The 21,638-nt window shown below is 44.2% G+C and overlaps 1 protein-coding gene across 1 annotated transcript in view; it reads right to left on the bottom strand.

Annotated features, from left to right (window-relative positions):
• The window catches only part of ST3GAL3 (ST3 beta-galactoside alpha-2,3-sialyltransferase 3), a 308,463-nt gene extending 303,586 nt beyond the window's left edge, over positions 1–4,877 (bottom strand). The window contains exon 1 of the mRNA XM_044301369.1: positions 4,687–4,877. The gene's annotated coding sequence lies outside the window, so the exon portion shown is untranslated. The remainder of the gene's footprint in view (positions 1–4,686) is intronic.
• Between the last annotated feature and the right edge of the window lie 16,761 nt (positions 4,878–21,638).

Below are 21,638 nucleotides of genomic sequence, written 5' to 3'. Positions count from 1 at the left end.
GTGTCTGTGATTAGTGGGACAGCTGGGAACGCCTACCGGGAACAGCCAAAAGACAAGCGGGGGCCTCCCACCTGCTGCTCTGTGCCTCTGTCCTGTCTTCTCCAGGACAAGCAGGGGGATGGGGAGACACCTCCATTACCCTCTGTTATATGCTAAAAGCTGAAGGGACTGATATTATAAGGCCAAGTATTAATGTTTTTCAGCTTGCTGTCAGTGAATGGAAGCTGGCGGTCTGTTACAATTGTTAATAATCCTCCAAGGTATAAACAGGCTGGACGCCAGACTGACACATTTTACCTGCACTGATACATTGTAGCACACTAACCACCGGATACAATTGTCAGTCAGGATATGTTCACCTGTTGCAAATTATCTACATAAATTTCTGTGGCTCAGAAATCCATTCAGTACATCTGAATGAGGTTGTTTCTGGAGATTAAAGGGGGCGTAAAAGAAATCTAATCTGCTGCATGCATCTGCGGCATCTGTACCATGTAGATTGTAAGCCTCGCGGGCAGGGCCCTCTCTCCTTCTGTACCAGTCTGTAACTCGTCTTGTTCATGCTTAGTGCAATTGTCTGTATTATGTATGTGACCGTTTATCATATGTACAGCGCTATGGAATGTATGGCACATTAATAATAAATAATAATAATATGCATGAAGGGCTGATTTACACAACCATGCTCGGTCCAGGAAACACGGTCCATGTGTCGACCACATCTCCCGGACTGACTGTGACTCCCCTGACCTGAACTGACTGCATCTTAGTGATTTATTGTGCAATCTGTTCCTATTTGATTGCAGATATATTGTACTAGACTCACATCATCATATATATATATATATATATATATATATATATAATACCAGATAGGAACTGACTGCACCATAAATTACTGTGATGCAGTCGGTCCAGGACAGGGGAGCTGCAGTCGGTCCAGGAGAAGCGGTCAACACATGAACTATGTTTCCTGGACCAAGCATGGTCGTGTGAATCAGCACTTACACTGAGGCCTTTTTCAGATGAGCGTGTCCTGTATGGAAATCAGACTCCGTGTGTGAGCTTGATTTCCCGTTAGGGACACTGTTAGTTGCGGGCACTGGCTGTGTGCTCCACACATGACGGATGCGGACCCATTCACTTGAATGGGTCCGCAATCCTGAGCTGTGGTTTGGAACGTAGTGTTTCTTTCCATGCTTCCGCACTGCAAAAAAATAGAACATTTCTATTTTTTTGTGGTGCGGACGGTTCATGGATCCATTCAGGTTGGATAGGTCTCGATCCGTCCCGGCCGCCGCACAGACGTTGCCCGTGCATTTGGGACCACAAATTGGGGTCCTCCATGCACTGAATGGCAGCACAACAGTCGTGTGCATGAGGCCTTATACTGATTTATAATGTTGAGTGTCCCTTCCTGACATCATCTGGGATGTATTGCATGGACATAGTGCTGCGAGTATAATTCAGTAGATGCAGGTCATGCAGAGACACACAGCATTATAAATCCATATAATGCCCACCTGTCAAACAAGCAGTGTCCTTGACGTGAAATCACGCTCACACACGGAGTATGATTTCTGCACAAGACACGCCTGTCTGAAATTAGCTAACGTGTAAGGCCAGGCTCGGACTGGCACACAGGGGTACAGGTGAATCTCCCAGTGGGCCCCTAGTCTCCCAGTCTCAAGGACTGAAACGATTACGCAAATCAATTCAGCAGATCGAAACCAAAGAATTCTTAATGCAAATTTTTTGCATCGAGGATTCGTTTCTATCATGACCACGGAGCGTAAGTGAAGCGCTTGCTATTACTCACCGCTCCATGGTCAACACCACACTGCACTCTCCCGGTGTACACACATCGTCAAGACGTAGTACACGTAAGCACCACGCACCAGTTGCATCAAGAAGATGATGCAACTGGTAAGTATAGTATAGTATTTGATTTTAGCACTATGGCAGCCATATGGGGGTCTTAGTCTGATTTAGGGGGGGATGGAGGGCTGGCACTGGGGTCTGAAGACTGATGGCATTGGATGAGGGGAAGTAATCATGGCTGATGGCACTGCAGCCGGGGACTGATGGCATGGGGGGGATGGCGCTGGGGACTGATCACTGATGGCAAGGGGGGAACTGATGGCGCTCGAGAGTGGGACTGATTGCATGGGGGGGGGGGACAGATGGCAGGGAAGACTGATGGCATGAGGGATGCCATGGGGGGTGTGATGATGATGGCATACTGCCAGCTACTATATGCTCCTATTGACTAAAATGTGGTCCATCTGGCCATCTTCCGGCATACATGCTGGGTATCATCCGGACCAAAAACGCTACTTGAAGTGTTTTCTTGTCCGGCCAAAACCCGGCTTGTATACTGTATCACAGTCGGACCCCATTACAGTCAGTTGGTGGAGCAGCGGCCGGCAGTATCCGGCTATACCCGATACGGTACACTCCGGCAGGCTGTTGTTCTGTCAAAGAAGCCTTATGCATTTATTCATTTAAAACAAAAAATGTTGCCATTCTACTGTACGCAATTTAAGTTTTTATAAAGGAAAACATTATTTAAGAAGTTTTATTATCAGAGTACTCAATTAATCGTTGGATAATCGGTAGAATACTTGATTACTGAAATAATCGATAGCTGCAGCCCTATCTCGCTCCCGTTACTGCAATGTGGTATCCAGTCCTGAATACTTTACATCTTCAGGCCCTCGTTACATTGTATCAGTGAAGCAGTTAATGACATAATTCCCATAAACAGCGGCGGAGGATGAAGTTCATAGCGTGGGCTTCAGTCGGATTATTAGTATCAGTACTGAAGTGCTGTCATGTGTGGCCCCTCCTACACTGTAACACGTGGCCCCACAAGCCCTGACAGGAAGACTCCAGCTGATCGACCCACGTACTCTGCAGGATTTTCCCAGCCTCTGTACCTTCTCTGAGCAGAGTCTGATACAACCCAGGAGCAGGGAAGCAATCTCCAGCAGAACACCCCAGACAGACACAATCATCTTACAACAGTAAGGCAGCATTCACATCTCAGATGATCTGGCTGTCTGATCTCATACAAATGCTGGCAGTTGGCGGGTCAAAAACCGTGGCATGCAGCAGTAGTCACCCGGTCGAAAACCACATTTCACCACTGAAAACAGATGAAGAAAAGTACGCCAGCCCTGGGGTGGAGCAGAAATTGCCCTGTTTTTTCAACAAATTCAAGTGCAAATAAAGGCGCATTCACATAAATAGGTCGGAAAAGTTAAAAAACGTAGTCTAAAAAAATCAAAAGAGTTGAACAAGGCACAAAAGCCTCCAAAACAGGCGCACTTTCAGTAGTAAATGTGACAAAAAAAATAAGACTGTCTAAAACACAATTTTTCCCCCTAAAAACAGGCGCAGACGCTCAGTAAATGGGCCCCATTGTCTCTGAGATGATGCCAGGCAATCTGATTGAAAGCAATCAAATTGCCCAGTTGTTACAAAACAGGTTTAGTCCATGGATGTCTGCAAGCCTCACTCAGATCTATAGGAATGACAGCAATGGCTGCAACAACTGTCACATGTGAACACAGCCTAAGACCTGGTGTTAAAGCTCATGGTTAACACATGCAATATTCTCCAGTCACAAAACATCCACATCGGGGGTGATATGTGGAGCCCTGGCCTCATGGTCAGCAATCTGATAGAAAGATGTGTGATAAAGTGCATGGTAGAGGTATGGGGGGGGGGGGGGGGGCGGGGTTGTATCTCACCCGGTGGTTCGGTTTAGCTGGGTGAGATAAGTAGTGCTGCCTAAGCGAGGCGTAGCTTGCTGGAGATTGTTTTGTTTAAAGTCGTATGGTCCGGATTTCTTTGGACTGGGAGACAGGTTGGTAGTGGGAGTCTCTCAGTCCACTACAGATATTCCCTTTAGCTGAGGAGATCACAGGTGAGAACAGCTGGGCTATAGTCAAGGAGGGATAAAACAACCCTCTGTGTATGACTGGGGGGAGGAAGTGACCCTACAGAGAGGGTTGGAGCCGGAGACCCTAAACTGCATGTTTTTGGGTGAGCCAGGGAGAAGACTTCTGTATTAGGTAGAGCCCCGACGGGCAGGTGTTTATGTTGGTTTATGTTTATGTGTGTGCTGGTGCTGAAGTGCCAGAATAAAACACCATTTGAACTTGAACCCTGTTGACAGAGGAGAAATCTGTGGTTGCGACCCCCTGAGAGAGAGCGATCCCTTACTGATGATTGTCTATATCAAGCAATAGTCAAGCAATATCTCGTAGATCCTCATGCCCTGAAGAGTCGCCTCTGCCGTTGTTTGGCGTCCTGCTGATGATTAACACAGGGGAAAGATACATTTTGCAACATTATCGGTTGTATCTAACTGTTTTCGCTCACTGACATGAAGATGTTATCATTAGAAATTGTCAGAAAGGAAACCTAACATCTGATAGGACAAGAGGCAGTCTCTGCAACATCATAAAAAAACATGAATAAAATGCAGATATTGCTGTCACTGAGACTCATGGGTGGTGTATCCCCCACTGACTCCCACCCACCAGATATCTGATGACAGGTGCTGATATAACAATGCGCAGGGATCTGCTGTGGTAATATAGATTGAATGGCAGAACCTTATTGCTCTGCCTCTTTCTTGCTGCACTGGTTCTGGGGTCATATTGTGGAGGTCCTTACCTTGTGGTCACTGCTCCCATTGAGCTGCTCTCCTTGGTCTCAGCTCCGTCATACACGGCTGCCTCTAGTCTTCCATGAGAAAGTTGGGGTCCCCAGTTAGCAGCTGTAGAGGAGGTCAGCAGCACAGAAGGCAGCATTGAGAGGCGGCCAGGCAGCTGACACAGACTAATCCATCTCTTGTGTTACTCAGGAGCTCACTACAAGCATTTCCCTTCCTGTGGCTGCACTCCAAATGTAAGCACACACCTCCTGTCCTCTGCCCCCTCCTCGCCAGGGCTCAACTCTATCACTCAGAAGAGGGTCAGAGCGGAGGGGAGCAGTGACAGTCCCTGCAGGGACCTCATTCCACCCCAGGACTCATCGTCTTGTGTCAGACTGGGAAGAATCCGCTTCACCTGCTGCTTAGTCCATTCCTATCTGGAGTAAATTGGCTGATGGGACCCGACTGTACTGTGAGCTTCAGCAGCAGGTTCTGAATATGAGACATTTAGGCGACATTTATCGAGGCCGCTGTTTTCATTGCTTCCCAGCTGGAGAATGTGCCAAAATGATGCTCAGCATAGATATGCCGCATCCTCCAGCAGGCCATGTGACAGGTTAAAATCCACAGCAAGCTCCTAGCTGCCATCAATTTCTGTCTTCGTTCACACCAGAAAACTGGCGTGAATGAAGATAAATGCAAAAATGGTGGGCGACATTACTAGCAAATTTTTTAAGTCACAAAAGTGGCATCAATAGCCCCATTAGTGTTTGTTTTTAGGCTTTTTTCTAATGCACAGAGATAATACACACAGTGATGTCACAGTACAGAGATAATACAAACAGTGATGTCACAGTACAGGGATAATAAACACAGTGATGTCACAGTACAGAGATAATAAACACAGTGATGTCACAGTACAGGAATAATAAACACAGTGATGTCACAGTACAGAGATAATAAACACAGTGATGTCACAGTACAGAGATAATAAACACAGTGATGTCACAGTACAGAGATAATAAACACAGTGATGTCACAGTACAGGATAATAAACACAGTGATGTCACAGTACAGAGATAATAAACACAGTGATGTCACAGTACAGAGATAATAAACACAGTGATGTCACAGTACAGAGATAATAAACACAGTGATGTCACAGTACAGGATAATAAACACAGTGATGTCACAGTACAGGATAATAAACACAGTGATGTCACAGTACAGGGATAATAAACACAGTGATGTCATAGTTCAGAGATAATAAACACAGTGATGTCACAGTACAGAGATAATAAACACAGTGATGTCACAGTACAGGGATAATAAACACAGTGATGTCACAGTACAGGGATAATAAACACAGTGATGTCACAGTACAGGGATAATACACACAGTGATGTCACAGTACAGGGATAATACACACAGTGATGTCACAATACAGGGATAATAAACACAGTGATGTCACAGTACAGGGATAATACACACAGTGATGTCACAGTACAGGGATAATACACACAGTGATGTCACAGTACAGAGATAATAAACACAGTGATGTCACAGTACAGGATAATAAACACAGTGATGTCACAGTACAGGGATAATAAACACAGTGATGTCACAGTACAGGGATAATACACACAGTGATGTCACAGTACAGAGATAATACACACAGTGATGTCACAGTACAGAGATAATAAACACAGTGATGTCACAGTACAGGGATAATACACACAGTGATGTCACAGTACAGGGATAATAAACACAGTGATGTCACAGTACAGGGATAATAAACACAGTGATGTCACAGTACAGAGATAATAAACACAGTGATGTCACAGTACAGGGATAATACACACAGTGACGTCACAGTACAGGGATAATAAACACAGTGATGTCACAGTACAGGGATAATAAACACAGTGATGTCACAGTACAGGGATAATACACACAGTGATGTCACAGTACAGGGATAATAAACACAGTGAGGTCACAGTACAGAGATAATACACACAGTGATGTCACAGTACAGGGATAATAGACACAGTGATGTCACAGTACAGAGATAATAAACACAGTGATGTCACAGTACAGGATAATAAACACAGTGATGTCACAGTACAGGGATAATAAACACAGTGATGTCACAGTACAGGGATAATAAACACAGTGATGTCACAGTACAGGGATAATACACACAGTGATGTCACAGTACAGAGATAATACACACAGTGATGTCACAGTACAGAGATAATAAACACAGTGATGTCACAGTACAGGGATAATACACACAGTGATGTCACAGTACAGGGATAACAAAAACACAGTGATGTCACAGTAAAGGGATAATAAACACAGTGATGTCACAGTACAGGGATAATACACACAGTGATGTCACAGTACAGGGATAATAAACACAGTGATGTCACAGTACAGGGATAATAAACACAGTGATGTCACAGTACAGGATAATAAACACAGTGATGTCACAGTACAGGGATAATAAACACAGTGATGTCATAGTTCAGAGATAATAAACACAGTGATGTCACAGTACAGAGATAATAAACACAGTGATGTCACAGTACAGGGATAATAAACACAGTGATGTCACAGTACAGAAATAATAAACACAGTGATGTCACAGTACAGAGATAATAAACACAGTGATGTCACAGTACAGAGATAATAAACACAGTGATGTCACAGTACAGGGATAATAAACACAGTGATGTTACAGTACAGGGATAATACACACAGTGATGTCACAGTACAGGGATAATAAACACAGTGATGTCACAGTACAGGGATAATACACACATTGATGTCACAGTACAGAGATAATAAACACAGTGATGTCACAGTACAGGGATAATACACACAGTGATGTCACAATACAGGGATAATAAACACAGTGATGTCACAGTACAGGGATAATAAACACAGTGATGTCACAGTAAAGGGATAATAAGCACAGTGATGTCACAGTACAGCGATAATACACACAGTGATGTCACAGTACAGGATGATAAACACAGTGATGTCACAGTACAGGGATAATAAACACAGTGATGTCACAGTACAGGGATAATAAACACGGTGATGTCACAGTACAGGGATAATGCACACAGTGATGTCACAGTACAGGATAATAAACACAGTGATGTCACAGTACAGAGATAATAAACACAGTGATGTCACAGTACAGGATAATAAACACAGTGATGTCACAGTACAGGATAATGCACACGGTGATGTCACAGTACAGGATAATACACGCAGTGATGTCACAGTACAGAGATAATACACACAGTGATGTCACAGTACAGAGATAATAAACACAGTGATGTCACAGTACAGGGATAATACACACATTGATGTCACAGTACAGGGATAATACACACAGTGATGTCACAATACAGGGATAATAAACACAGTGATGTCACAGTACAGGGATAATAAACACAGTGATGTCACAGTAAAGGGATAATAAGCACAGCGATGTCACAGTACAGCGATAATACACACAGTGATGTCACAGTACAGGATGATAAACACAGTGATGTCACAGTACAGGGATAATAAACACAGTGATGTCACAGTACAGAGATAATAAACACAGTGATGTCACAGTACAGGGATAATACACACAGTGATGTCAGAGTACAGAGATAATACACACAGTGATGTCACAGTACAGGATAATAAACACAGTGATGTCACAGTACAGAGATAATAAACACAGTGATGTCACAGTACAGGGATCATAAACAGTGATGTCACAGTACAGAGATAATAAACACAGTGATGTCACAGTACAGGGATAATAAACACAGTGATGTCACAGTACAGGGATAATAAACACAGTGATGTCACAGTACAGGGATAATAAACATGGTGATGTCACAGTACAGAGATAATAAACACGGTGATGTCACAGTACAGGGATAATAAACACGGTGATGTCACAGTACAGGGATAATAAACACGGTGATGTCATAGTACAGGGATAATAAACACAGTGATGTCACAGTATGGGATAATGCACACGGTGATGTCACAGTACAGGGATGATAAACACGGTGATGTCACAGTACGGGATAATGCACACGGTGATGTCACAGTACAGGATAATAAACACAGTGATGTCACAGTACAGGGATAATAAACACAGTGATGTCACAGTACAGGGATAATAAACACAGTGATGTCACAGTACAGGGATAATAAACACAGTGATGTCACAGTACAGGGATAATACACACATTGATGTCACAGTACAGAGATAATAAACACAGTGATGTCACAGTACAGGGATAATACACACAGTGATGTCACAATACAGGGATAATAAACACAGTGATGTCACAGTACAGGGATAATAAACACAGTGATGTCACAGTAAAGGGATAATAAGCACAGTGATGTCACAGTACAGCGATAATAAGCACAGCGATGTCACAGTACAGCGATAATACACACAGTGATGTCACAGTACAGGATGATAAACACAGTGATGTCACAGTACAGGGATAATAAACACAGTGATGTCACAGTACAGAGATAATAAACACAGTGATGTCACAGTACAGGGATAATACACACAGTGATGTCAGAGTACAGAGATAATACACACAGTGATGTCACAGTACAGGATAATAAACACAGTGATGTCACAGTACAGAGATAATAAACACAGTGATGTCACAGTACAGGGATCATAAACAGTGATGTCACAGTACAGAGATAATAAACACAGTAATGTCAATGTACAGAGATAATAAACACAGTGATGTCACAGTACAGGGATAATAAACACAGTGATGTCACAGTACAGGGATAATAAACACAGTGATGTCACAGTACAGGGATAATAAACACGGTGATGTCACAGTACAGAGATAATAAACACGGTGATGTCACAGTACAGGGATAATAAACACGGTGATGTCACAGTACAGGGATAATAAACACGGTGATGTCATAGTACAGGGATAATAAACACAGTGATGTCACAGTACGGGATAATGCACACGGTGATGTCACAGTACAGGGATGATAAACACGGTGATGTCACAGTACGGGATAATGCACACGGTGATGTCACAGTACAGGATAATAAACACAGTGATGTCACAGTACAGGGATAATAAACACAGTGATGTCACAGTACAGGGATAATAAACACAGTGATGTCACAGTACAGGGATAATAAACACAGTGATGTCACAGTACAGTGATAATACACACATTGATGTCACAGTACAGAGATAATAAACACAGTGATGTCACAGTACAGGGATAATACACACAGTGATGTCACAATACAGGGATAATAAACACAGTGATGTCACAGTACAGGGATAATAAACACAGTGATGTCACAGTAAAGGGATAATAAGCACAGTGATGTCACAGTACAGCGATAATACACACAGTGATGTCACAGTACAGGATGATAAACACAGTGATGTCACAGTACAGGGATAATAAACACAGTGATGTCACAGTACAGAGATAATAAACACAGTGATGTCACAGTACAGGGATAATACACACAGTGATGTCAGAGTACAGAGATAATACACACAGTGATGTCACAGTACAGGATAATAAACACAGTGATGTCACAGTACAGAGATAATAAACACAGTGATGTCACAGTACAGGGATCATAAACAGTGATGTCACAGTACAGAGATAATAAACACAGTGATGTCACAGTACAGGGATAATACACACAGTGATGTCACAGTACAGGGATAATAAACACAGTGATGTCACAGTACAGGGATAATAAACACGGTGATGTCACAGTACAGAGATAATAAACACGGTGATGTCACAGTACAGGGATAATAAACACGGTGATGTCACAGTACAGGGATAATAAACACGGTGATGTCACAGTACAGGGATAATAAACACAGTGATGTCACAGTACGGGATAATGCACACGGTGATGTCACAGTACAAGGATGATAAACACGGTGATGTCACAGTACGGGATAATGCACACGGTGATGTCACAGTACAGGATAATAAACACAGTGATGTCACAGTACAGGGATAATAAACACAGTGATGTCACAGTACAGGGATAATACACACAGTGATGTCACAGTACAGAGATAATAAACACAGTGATGTCACAGTACAGGGATAATAAACACAGTGATGTCACAGTACAGGGATAATACACACAGTGATGTCACAGTACAGAGATAATACACACAGTGATGTCACAGTACAGAGATAATAAACACAGTGATGTCACAGTACAGGGATAATGCATGGGTCAATATCACATATCAATGCAAATTAGTTGCACACAATTTCAATTAAAACGTAGTAAGAACATCTAGAGTCTGAGACTATGGCATTCAGATATTTGTATAACTTCATATTTAACTACGTCACCATTTTCAAGGTTTCTGCTTGCTGTTATGAATGGAAACATTCTTTCATACACCCAATCTAAAAATCTGTATGGACCTTAGGCCTGGGCTACACTGAGACGTTTTCTATGATTGAATGGGGGAGATTTATCATACTGGTTTAATTGCCCATAGCAACCAATCAGATTTCACCATTCATTCTTCATAGCTCCTCTGGATAATGAAAGGTGGGGGTTTACCATCTGAGACATTGGTGGCATATCACTAGAAGGTGCCTATGTTTATGCAAATGAATTTTTACATGACAAAACTGTATGGAAAGGTTATTGAATATTATGTTAGGACAATCAGAAAACTTTTTCTCACCCTAATGATATTGATCTAGGTGCGCAGGTCCACCCAAGCCATCCAACAGATGTGAAGCAATTTTGAGGCTTACTGGCTATCAGTCAGATGAGAACTGGTTTGGAATGTCTCATAGTGCACAAGGCTGCCATTGTAACGTATGCTGGCTGTTATCTGTCTCATGGATAGATTGTTGGCTTTAACATACCTGCCTTTTGGAATATATAGCCTTTGTGTGGTTGTCTATTGTATGTCATAGATAATAGGAGTCCAAGATGCATCCAGATATCCTCTTAATGCTGTTTCCAAACCATTTTGATGGGGTTTCCATCAATTTCTAATCTTTTTTTTTGTGAACCATACACACTCTCTTCTTCAGAGCAGGGGATGCCTGGTTTGGTACTCGGGTCCCCTATTGACTTTCAATGTATTAAATTGTACTCGAGCACCTACAGTATTCAGCCGAGCATGCTCGCTCAACACTAAAAATTATCTAAATGTACGCCAGCAAAGGAGCTGGCGTAGATTTAAAGGGGTTTTCCGGGCTTTTAGTAGGTCATCAATATCAGGCGGCGGGGGTCCGGCACCCAGCACCCCCACAGATGAGCTGTATGAGGAGACGGTGCACGCAGTGGTCATCAATAGTAAAAGCCCAGGCAACTCCTTTAAGGCTATTAGACGCCGGCGGTGCATGCGCTTAAGCTATGTAGAGGCTCCACGTAACATGTGCGCATCAGGCTCCTGTGCAGGGGGATTAAGCCCAGTGTCTAAAACGTCAGTCTTAATAAATGACCCCAGAAGTGTACAGGAGATCCATTTAATCTCATACATTTTGCTGGTACTGTATTACGCTCCAGTTTTCCGCAGGGAAATCCAGATTAAAAATCGGCAACATGTGCAGGTGGCCTAATAGGAGGAGATCCACCTTCACACTGCAGGATGATATCTGGAAATGGTGAGGAATTGAACCACAAACGCCTATAAGAAGCGTATTAATCGTGTCATTAGCGAAATCCCAGTAAAAAATGCACTGGTTTGTAGCATGACATTATAATTCATTTTACTGGGGGAGAATTCAATGTGGAAGTTTCAGGAATTAGTGGAGGCGTTGTCCATAGTAACCAATCAGGGTCCATGGTTCATTTTGAGGTGAGGGAGCGGCGGCTGAACGTGTTGCCGTTAGTGCCATCTTTGTAGATATGCTCCAGTACGTCTGCTGGGTTCCTCACTGGGCGGTGTGGTAGCCCCCAGCCTGTACCCTGTCACTGCAGCACTACGTCGAGGTCCAGGCTGGCATTGCTAGAGTCACCGTCCTGTAGCAGCAGATGCACCCCACGTCGTGTGGCCCCAGTTTTTAAATAGTTAACAAGCTCTGCGCTGTTGAGCCCACCCCGTAATCCTGGGACTGAGGAGACACACAAGTCACTGTCAGATCCAAGACACAAAGAAGCTTATTGACAGGGAATTTCATTAGAGGTCTGTAGACCTCCCCCGTCCTGGGATTAACCCTGTGCACTGCAGCGGCATCATCATCATCACACAGGCTTATTCCCTGGCAGATCCTCTGCTGCCCCATCCCAGGGATTATTATTAGCTGTGCCACCATCCTGGGTCACTATTATCATGAGGAAACCACTGCCGGGTCATAGGGAGCAGAAGATAGTTTGTCCCAGTGCAAAACCTGTAATGAAATGCCTGATGTGCAGGTTTTATTAAACTCTTCTGTCCTAGATCCAGGGGTGGGGGATCTGCAACCTCTGCACCTTCTACCAATGCTACTACTGTTAATATTGCTAGTATTACTACTAAAATCAGAAGTATTTATCACTGCTGTTAGGCCCGGTTCACCTAGAGCGGTGGCACAGAATGTCCCCCTCACTATAAATATTACTGGATAGATAAATAAGGGCTGGACGTTCCGCAAAATGCATAATGTACACGGCCGGTATCCGTGTTTTGTGGAACCGCAATTTGCACTCTACAAAAACAGCTATGGTCATGTGCATGAGCCCTTAGGCCTTAGTTGTGATTGAGCTTTCTTTTCCATTTTTTCGTGCCATAACTCATAGCTGACACTATGTGACTCCATAGAACTCTGACTAATAAGAGACCAACCAGTGACCTGATGCCTTAACCAGCTACCAGGGACTCCCTGCACACTCCCTGTATACATGATAAGCTGCAGGAATGTCGTCACTGTTTTTCCATTACTCTCCTAGCTTAATGAGCATTTTGCTCAGATCTAGACGTGAAATTATAGTTACTTAGCCTGAAAAAGACACTTGTTGTAGCTGCACAAATGACTGCAACTGGTTCAAAGGGCACAATTTTTATGATTTAATTCAGTGCTTACCTAAAAAAAATAAACACTGCCCCCTATGTATAAGAATATAACTACTATAATACTGCTCCTATGTACAAGAATAAACCTACTATAATATTGCTCCTATGTTTAAGAATATAACTACTATAATACTGCTCTTATGTACAAGAATATAGCTACTATAATACTGCCTTCTATGTACAAGAAAATAACTCCTATAATACTGCCCGTATGTACAAAAATATAACTACTATAATACTGCTCCCATGTACAAAAATATAACTACTATAATACTGCTCCCATGTACAAGAATATAACTACTATAATACTGCTCCCATGTACAAGAATATAACTACTATAATACTGCCTCCTATGTACAAGAAAATAACTCCTATAATACTGCTGCTATGTACAAGAATATAACTACTATAATACTGCTCCTATGTACATGAATATAACTTTTATTATACTGTTCCTATGTACAAGAATATAGCTACTATAATACTGCCTCCTATGTACAAGAAAATAACTACTATAATACTGCTGCTGCTATGTACAAGAATATAACTACTACAATACTGCTGCTATGTACAATAATATAACTACTATAATACTGCTCCTATGTACAAGAATATAACCATATGTATAATAGGCCACGGTCACCATACTCCCAAAACCTGGGAAAGATCCCCTTCTCTGCAGTAGCTATAGGCCAATCTCGTTACTCAACGTAGACATAAAAATATGGGCCAAACTCCTAGCGACGCGGCTAGGTCGCCTGCTCCCCAAACTTATCCACCCCGACCAATCTGGCTTTGTTCCAGGGAGGGAGGGGAACCACAATTCCTGTAGATTGATCACTGCAATACAGTGGGCCAAAAAGAAAAACCTCCCTTTGACGCTTCTCAGTGTAGATGCGGAGAAGGCCTTCGACCGGGTGAGCTGGGACTTTATGAAGAGGACACTGTTGAGGTTTGGAATCCCGTCAAGATTCCAGGAGGCAGTCATGTCATTATACAAGGGTCCGAGTGCAAGAATTAGGGTCAATGGCACATTGTCCCCATCCTTCCCTATTTGCAACGGGACACGTCAAGGCTGCCCCCTATCTCCTGCCTTGTATATACTGGTCATGGAGACCCTCCTTCAGGCCATCAGGGAACACGTAAATATTCGAGGGGTGAAAACAGAAAATAACGGTGCAGAATATATTAATGTGGCTTATGCCGACGATCTCCTGATCATGGTCTCCAACCCGGTCGAGGCCTTCCCGCATCTCTTGAAACTGTTTGAAGAGTATGGTAGGCTATCGAACTACAAAATGAACCATACCAAGTCAGAAGCCTTAAATGTTAACGCTCCGGCGAGCTCCATAGCCATTTTGAAAACCACTACACCCTTTAAATGGCAATCCTCATGTGTCTCCTATCTGGGGGTTAAGATCTCTGCGTCCACTGAAGACCTATTTCGGCTTAACTATACTCCCCTAATAGCAGAGGTCCAAAAACTGCTCCAATCACTACGCCTCCCCTTCTCATCTTGGATGGGTAGGAAAAACATCCTAAAAGCGTTTGTCCTCCCAAAAATTATGTACGTACTACAGATGTTACCAATATTTTTACCTAACTCGTACTTTACAAAGATCCGCAGGCTTTTTGCGACTTACTTGTGGGGTGGTAAGAAGGCTAGGGCCCCTCACCAGAGGCTGATACTGGGGCGTGGTCATGGAGGTATAGCACTGCCAGATGCCCAGACATACTACAGGGCCATACACTTGAAGAGGTGGTTGCAGCTCCACTCCCCTGCCTACCACACATTGGGCATGGAATTGGAACTAGCGCAGCTTACCCAACTACAGAAAGCAGCTTTATGGGGTCAATCAAATGCATCACTTCACTCCCACGTGCTCCTAAAGGGTACCAGTCTGGTCATTAAACAGCTCAATAATGCTCATGGGCTCCTACAGAACCCTCCCGGTGCGATGCCAGCAGACCTTATACCACACGCTATCCAACCTTCTGGTGCTCAGGTCTCACAGATTTGGCACAGATTAAGAGGTTTCTCCACAGCCGAATTTATAGGGAAGGTAAACGGCACCCTGTCGGAACAACACCCTCTTAGCCTGGCCTGGAAGGCGACTAACTTCCTGGACCTAATATCTTTACAATCTGCTGGGAAACAGCTACTCGCACAGAAACCATGTGTACTGACTTCGACATGGTTTGAGAAGTTAGCAACCCCCCCCTCCCCTCAACGCAAATTGATATCTAACATATATACGGCCTTGTCCTCACCTCAGCGCCGCATAACCCCACAATATGTACACACCTGGGCCAACGACCTTAAGACTACTTTCTCGGAGACAGATATTCTCCACATGCACGCGCACTCGCATGGCTTCTCCCGCTGTGTGAAGATCCAAGAGCAATCATATAAGGTTCTCACGCAGTGGTACCTTACCCCCAAACAACTATTTCTCAGTGGCCTGAGTGATCATGATAAGTGTTGGAGATGTGGGGAGGAAGGTGGCACTCTTCTTCACATTTTCTGGTCCTGCCCTAAAATAAGGGGATATTGGGACGTCTCTCAGATCATTGACAAAATTCTAAACACTAACCTGACATTAACCCCTCAACTGGTTCTTTTATGGCTCCCTACAAAGGACCTATCACCGTCAAAGAGCAAGCTTAGCACACACCTGATCCAGGCTGCGCGTTTACTTATCCCCCAAAAGTGGCTGAGTTGAAACCCCCCCACTATCTCTCAGTGGTTAAGCAAACTGGACCATATACATCGTATGGAGGAGCTAGCAAGCTGGGAACTTAGGTCGCACGAGAAACACAAGAAGTTATGGGCCCCCTGGGTTGCTTATAGGCAGGAGACTGGTACTTCAGCATCTTAGTGAGTCCTGTCTGACAACAACCTTAAAGGGATTCTGTCACCTCCCCTAAGGCAAAAAAACGATTTAAAACCAGCCATGCAGCACAGCTTACCTGGATTAGGCTGTGCTGTTCAATCTTGAAATCCGTCCAGCAGTTAGTTCAAAAAACGAGTTTGATCAATAAGGAAATGCGTCCTGAAGGTGCCCAGAGGGGCGTTTTTTTCTTCTGAGAGAGCCCAGTCCCGCCCCTTTTTCAGTGCCCAGCCCGCCTTCCTTTTACTTCCTAACCGCCGCCCCCAGCCTGCCACAGCCTCCCCTTCCTCTCCTCCCCCTCCCTCTTGCCGAACGAAGTCTCGCACAGGCGCAGTACCCACTGAGGGCTGCGCCTGTGCGATCATCAGGAGACTGAGGGCGGCAGCTTCATCTTCGTCACTGGGCATGCGCCGAGCCCAGTGACGTCCGATGCTCTCTCTTCCCTGCTGACTGAGGGAAGAGCGAGCATCGGACGTCACTGGGCTCGGCGCATGCCCAGTGACGAAGATGAAGCTGCCGCCCTCAGTCTCCTGATGATCGCACAGGCGCAGCCCTCAGTGGGTACTGCGCCTGTGCGAGACTTCGTTCGGCAAGAGGGAGGGGGAGGAGAGGAAGGGGAGGCTGTGGCAGGCTGGGGGCGGCGGTTAGGAAGTAAAAGGAAGGCGGGCTGGGCACTGAAAAAGGGGCGGGACTGGGCTCTCTCAGAAGAAAAAAACGCCCCTCTGGGCACCTTCAGGACGCATTTCCTTATTGATCAAACTCGTTTTTTGAACTAACTGCTGGACGGATTTCAAGATTGAACAGCACAGCCTAATCCAGGTAAGCTGTGCTGCATGGCTGGTTTTAAATCGTTTTTTGCCTTAGGGGAGGTGACAGAATCCCTTTAAGAAATCTCCATAGCTGTGATTGACACATTAGCAAGAACAGAAGTAGCTAACTGTCTTCCTCTCCTTGGAAGCATCAAAGGTATCTCAACAGCCTTGGACCGTATTTGTCCAGTTCTAAGGACATATTGTACCCCCCCCCTCTTCCCCTCCTCCCTCCCCCTACCCCCCCCCCCCTCCCCTCCCTCTCCTTTTTGGTTCGTTTGACCTTGCCTAACTCAGGTTACACTCTATTTGTCAATTACTGACTTGTGCTGATCTAGCGGTGAAAAATTGCACCTTTCATATGTATTAGGTATAATGTCTATGCACCTGTCAATTGCATATTTGATCGCATGTAACAATCCGGACTTATACATCAATGTATGTTGTGCTCTTTCTTTGCTGCTTTTCAATAAAAAGACAATTGACAAAGAATATAACTACTATAATACTGCTCCTATGTACAAGAATATAACTACTATAATGCTGCCTCCTATGTACAAGAATATAACTACTATAATACTGCTCCTATGTACAAGAATATAACTTTTATTATACTGCTCCTATGTACAAGAATATAGCTACTATAATACTGCCTCCTATGTACAAGAAAATAACTACTATAATACTGCTGCTGCTATGTACAAGAATATAACTACTACAATACTGCTGCTATGTACAAGAAAATAACTCCTATAATACTACTCGTATGTACAAAAATATAACTGCTATAATACTGCTTCTATGTACAAAAATATAACTGCTATAATACTGCCTCCTATGTAAAAGAATATAACTACTATAATACTGCTCCCATGTACAAGAATATAACTACTATAATACTGCCTCCCATGTTTAAGAATATAACTACTATAATACTGCTCCATTGTACAAGAATATAACTACTATAATACTGCCTCCTACGTACAAGAATATAACTACTATAATACTGCCTCCCATGTTCAAGAATATAACTACTATAGTACTGCTCCATTGTACAAGAATATAACTACTATAATACTGCCTCCTATGTAAAAGAATGTAACTGCTATAATACTGCTTCTACGTACAAGAATATAACTACTATAATACTGCTCCTATGTGCAAGAAAATAACTCCTGTAATACCGCTGCTATGTACAAGAATATAACTACTATAATACTGCTCCTATGTACAAGAATATAACTACTGGGGGCGGAGCCTAGCCACGCTGCTGAATGGCCGCACGAGCTTGAGCTCCTCCAGCATTCCGGTTCATTTGCCCTAAATTAAGCTATAATTTGCACTAATATGGGGAAGACTGGCAAGGACAAGTCCAGAGGCAATTCAGAGACGACCCCACTACACTCCAAGCAGCCAGAAATGGAAAAGTTCCTCAGGAAAACTCAGAGGCTCGCTGTGCAGAGAGGCCCTAACATGGCGGCATCCATTACTAACGACCTCTCGGACGCGGGAAGTGGCTCTGATATCTCAGAAAGACGCCCCCGCGACCCACCTCTTTCTGAACGGACCCTTAAGAGAGTCCTAGATTCAGCTCTCTCACCTCTCAAGCAAGGCTTATCTGACATAAAAGACGACTTGAAACATCTAGGCCAGAGAGTCGTCTCCCTGGAGTCTGCTCAAGAAGACATCATGGCATACGAAAGTAAAGCCGCAGACGTATTAGCGACCCACAAGGCCTTATTGAATGATGCGTTCCTGAAATTAGAAGATCAGGAAAACCGCAGTCGAAGGCGGAATATACGCATACGGGGCCTACCTGAATCGCATGCGGTAGAGGCCTTGCCGTCAGTTGCGTGCGAAATATTTTCCTCCTTACTGGGCGCAGAGAGGGCGGCTGGAATAGTGATCGAGCGCATACACAGGGCATTGCGCCCTAGACCAAAGCCACAGGAACCACCGCGGGATGTGATCTGTGGCTTATTGAGCTTCGTCGACACTGCGGCCCTCCTGCAGAAGCAGCGGGAATCGGAAGCCCTGGAGTACGAAAACGCCCCGATTCAGATGTTTCAAGACCTGGCTCCGTCTACTCTGGCCAAGCGGCGCCTGCTGCGGCCTCTTCTGGATATCTTGAAAAAATCATCGATTCCATTCCGATGGTTGTACCCTTTCGGTTTGGCGATTTCCAGAAATGGTAAATTACTTACCGTCCGTTCTCCTCAGGATCTTGCCTCTGTCTGGGAATCGCTTGGGGTACCTCCTGTTGACATTCCTTCATGGCTCCCGGCTGACCAAGATGGCCCCCTACCAGCTCCACCGCGTGTTGCTAACTGGCAGAAGGTTTCGGCCGGGAAATCTGACCGCCTGGGAAGGGGCAGGATGGATAAGACCCCCACCTGATCGCCATTTTCTAACGCTTGGCGACCTATGAGGTTCCTGTTCGCTTTCTCCAGGCCTGGAGGTGACTGTTTTTCATTTCCATGATTCTCAGTTTATTATGCAGGAGTTTTCCTCTTCTGCTGTTCTATGTTCACTGATCTGTTTCACATGACAGGACGATAAGGAGACTTTCCTTTGTTTTTTCTGGACATTGCCCCTGTTGCTGCAGGTATCGCCACCCCTATGCAGGGCAAAGACCGGCAAGTTCCCTGTGCTGGACATATTTTTGTTGGTCCATTGTTAGAGACCGCAAGGTGCTTTACTTGCCCCCTCGCCAGCTCAACCCTGTCTGAGCTGACGATAAGTGAAGCATTTACTTCTCTCCAGATCTCATGTTTTCTGTACTGGTTATTTACCGGTTTGTTTTTTCACTGGTTTATTATTTTGTTCTGTTTTGTCTATCCCTCCTTTTTACCTTCCCTTTCTCTGCTCTAGACTGCTGTATGACACTAAGCATTTCCATGGTTACTCTGTGCTGGCATTTCTGTGATTTACTATTGCAATGGCATCTATTGTAGTTGCTTCCTTAAATGTACATGGGTTGAACGAGCCATGTAAAAGGTCCCAAACTCTCTCCCTCCTTTTGAGGGACAAAGTTTCAGTGGCTTTCTTACAAGAGACTCACTTTAAATCCAGTAAGGTTCCTAACCTTCCCCCTAGGAAGTTTGCTCAATGGTTCCACAGTACCTATAGCACTGCCAGCAGGGGGGTTAGTGTGGCTGTGCACAAAAGCCTCCCCTTCAAACACTCTGCTACTACTGTGGATCCAGAGGGCAGATACATCTTCATAAAGGGTGTACTAGGTGAGTCTCTTGTGACTTTTGCCAATTTATATGCCCCTAATAGAGGCCAAGTCCCATGGCTCGTCCAAACCTTAAGCCTTCTCTCCTCGTTCACAGAGGGATTGCTTATTCTGGGGGGCGATTTCAACGTTGCCTTAGACCCTGCCATTGATACCTCCACAGGCAGACCTTCTGTTTCTTATAGGCTGTTGAGACGGTTAAAAATCTCTCTGAAGAAATTGAAGGTCTTAGATGTATGGCGTTCACTGAACCCTAATGGTCGTGATTTTTCTTATTATTCCCATGCCAAAGCTTCCTTTCACAGGTTAGATTACTTATTCCTCTCTGAGTCACATTTGCGCAGCGTTTCTAAAGCTCGCATAGGTTCCATTACACTTTCTGACCACGCTCCTGTTATTATCCACTTTTCCCTGTCTGGCCCACTGAAAAAAGAACGTCTATGGCGTCTAAATGACACTTTGATTTTGGACCCCATTCACGCTTCAAAGATTAAGGCCTCCATCTCTGAATTTTTCACGCTAAATGATACACCGGACTCCCCTCCCTCCCCTTCCATACTATGGGAATCTCATAAGGTAGTGTTAAGGGGGGAACTCATCGCCTTAGGGGCTTATGTGAAAAAACGGAGGACGCAGGCTCTAGATGCTCTATTGACAAGAATTGCCCGCCTTGAATCCTCGCATAAGGAATCACAGGCCCTTCATACCCTAGCAGAACTCACGGAAGCTAGGACACATCTAAGAAATATGTTAAACGTTACGTCAGCAAAGCTGGTACTGCGCTCCAGGTTTAAGGCTTACGCCCATGGAAATAGAGGAAACAGACTGATGTCAGCCATAGCTAAGAAGCAATTCTCTGACTCCTTTGTTTCCTCTATTAAAGATCCAAAAGGGAATGTACACAAATCCACCCCTGATATCGCCAAGGCTTTCTGCGCCTTTTAT

This window comes from Bufo gargarizans, chromosome 7, assembly GCF_014858855.1.
Source record: "Bufo gargarizans isolate SCDJY-AF-19 chromosome 7, ASM1485885v1, whole genome shotgun sequence".
Taxonomy (NCBI): domain Eukaryota; kingdom Metazoa; phylum Chordata; class Amphibia; order Anura; family Bufonidae; genus Bufo; species Bufo gargarizans.
The sequence above is the reverse complement of the archived record's forward strand: the minus strand, read 5'-3'. Positions and strand labels throughout refer to the sequence as shown.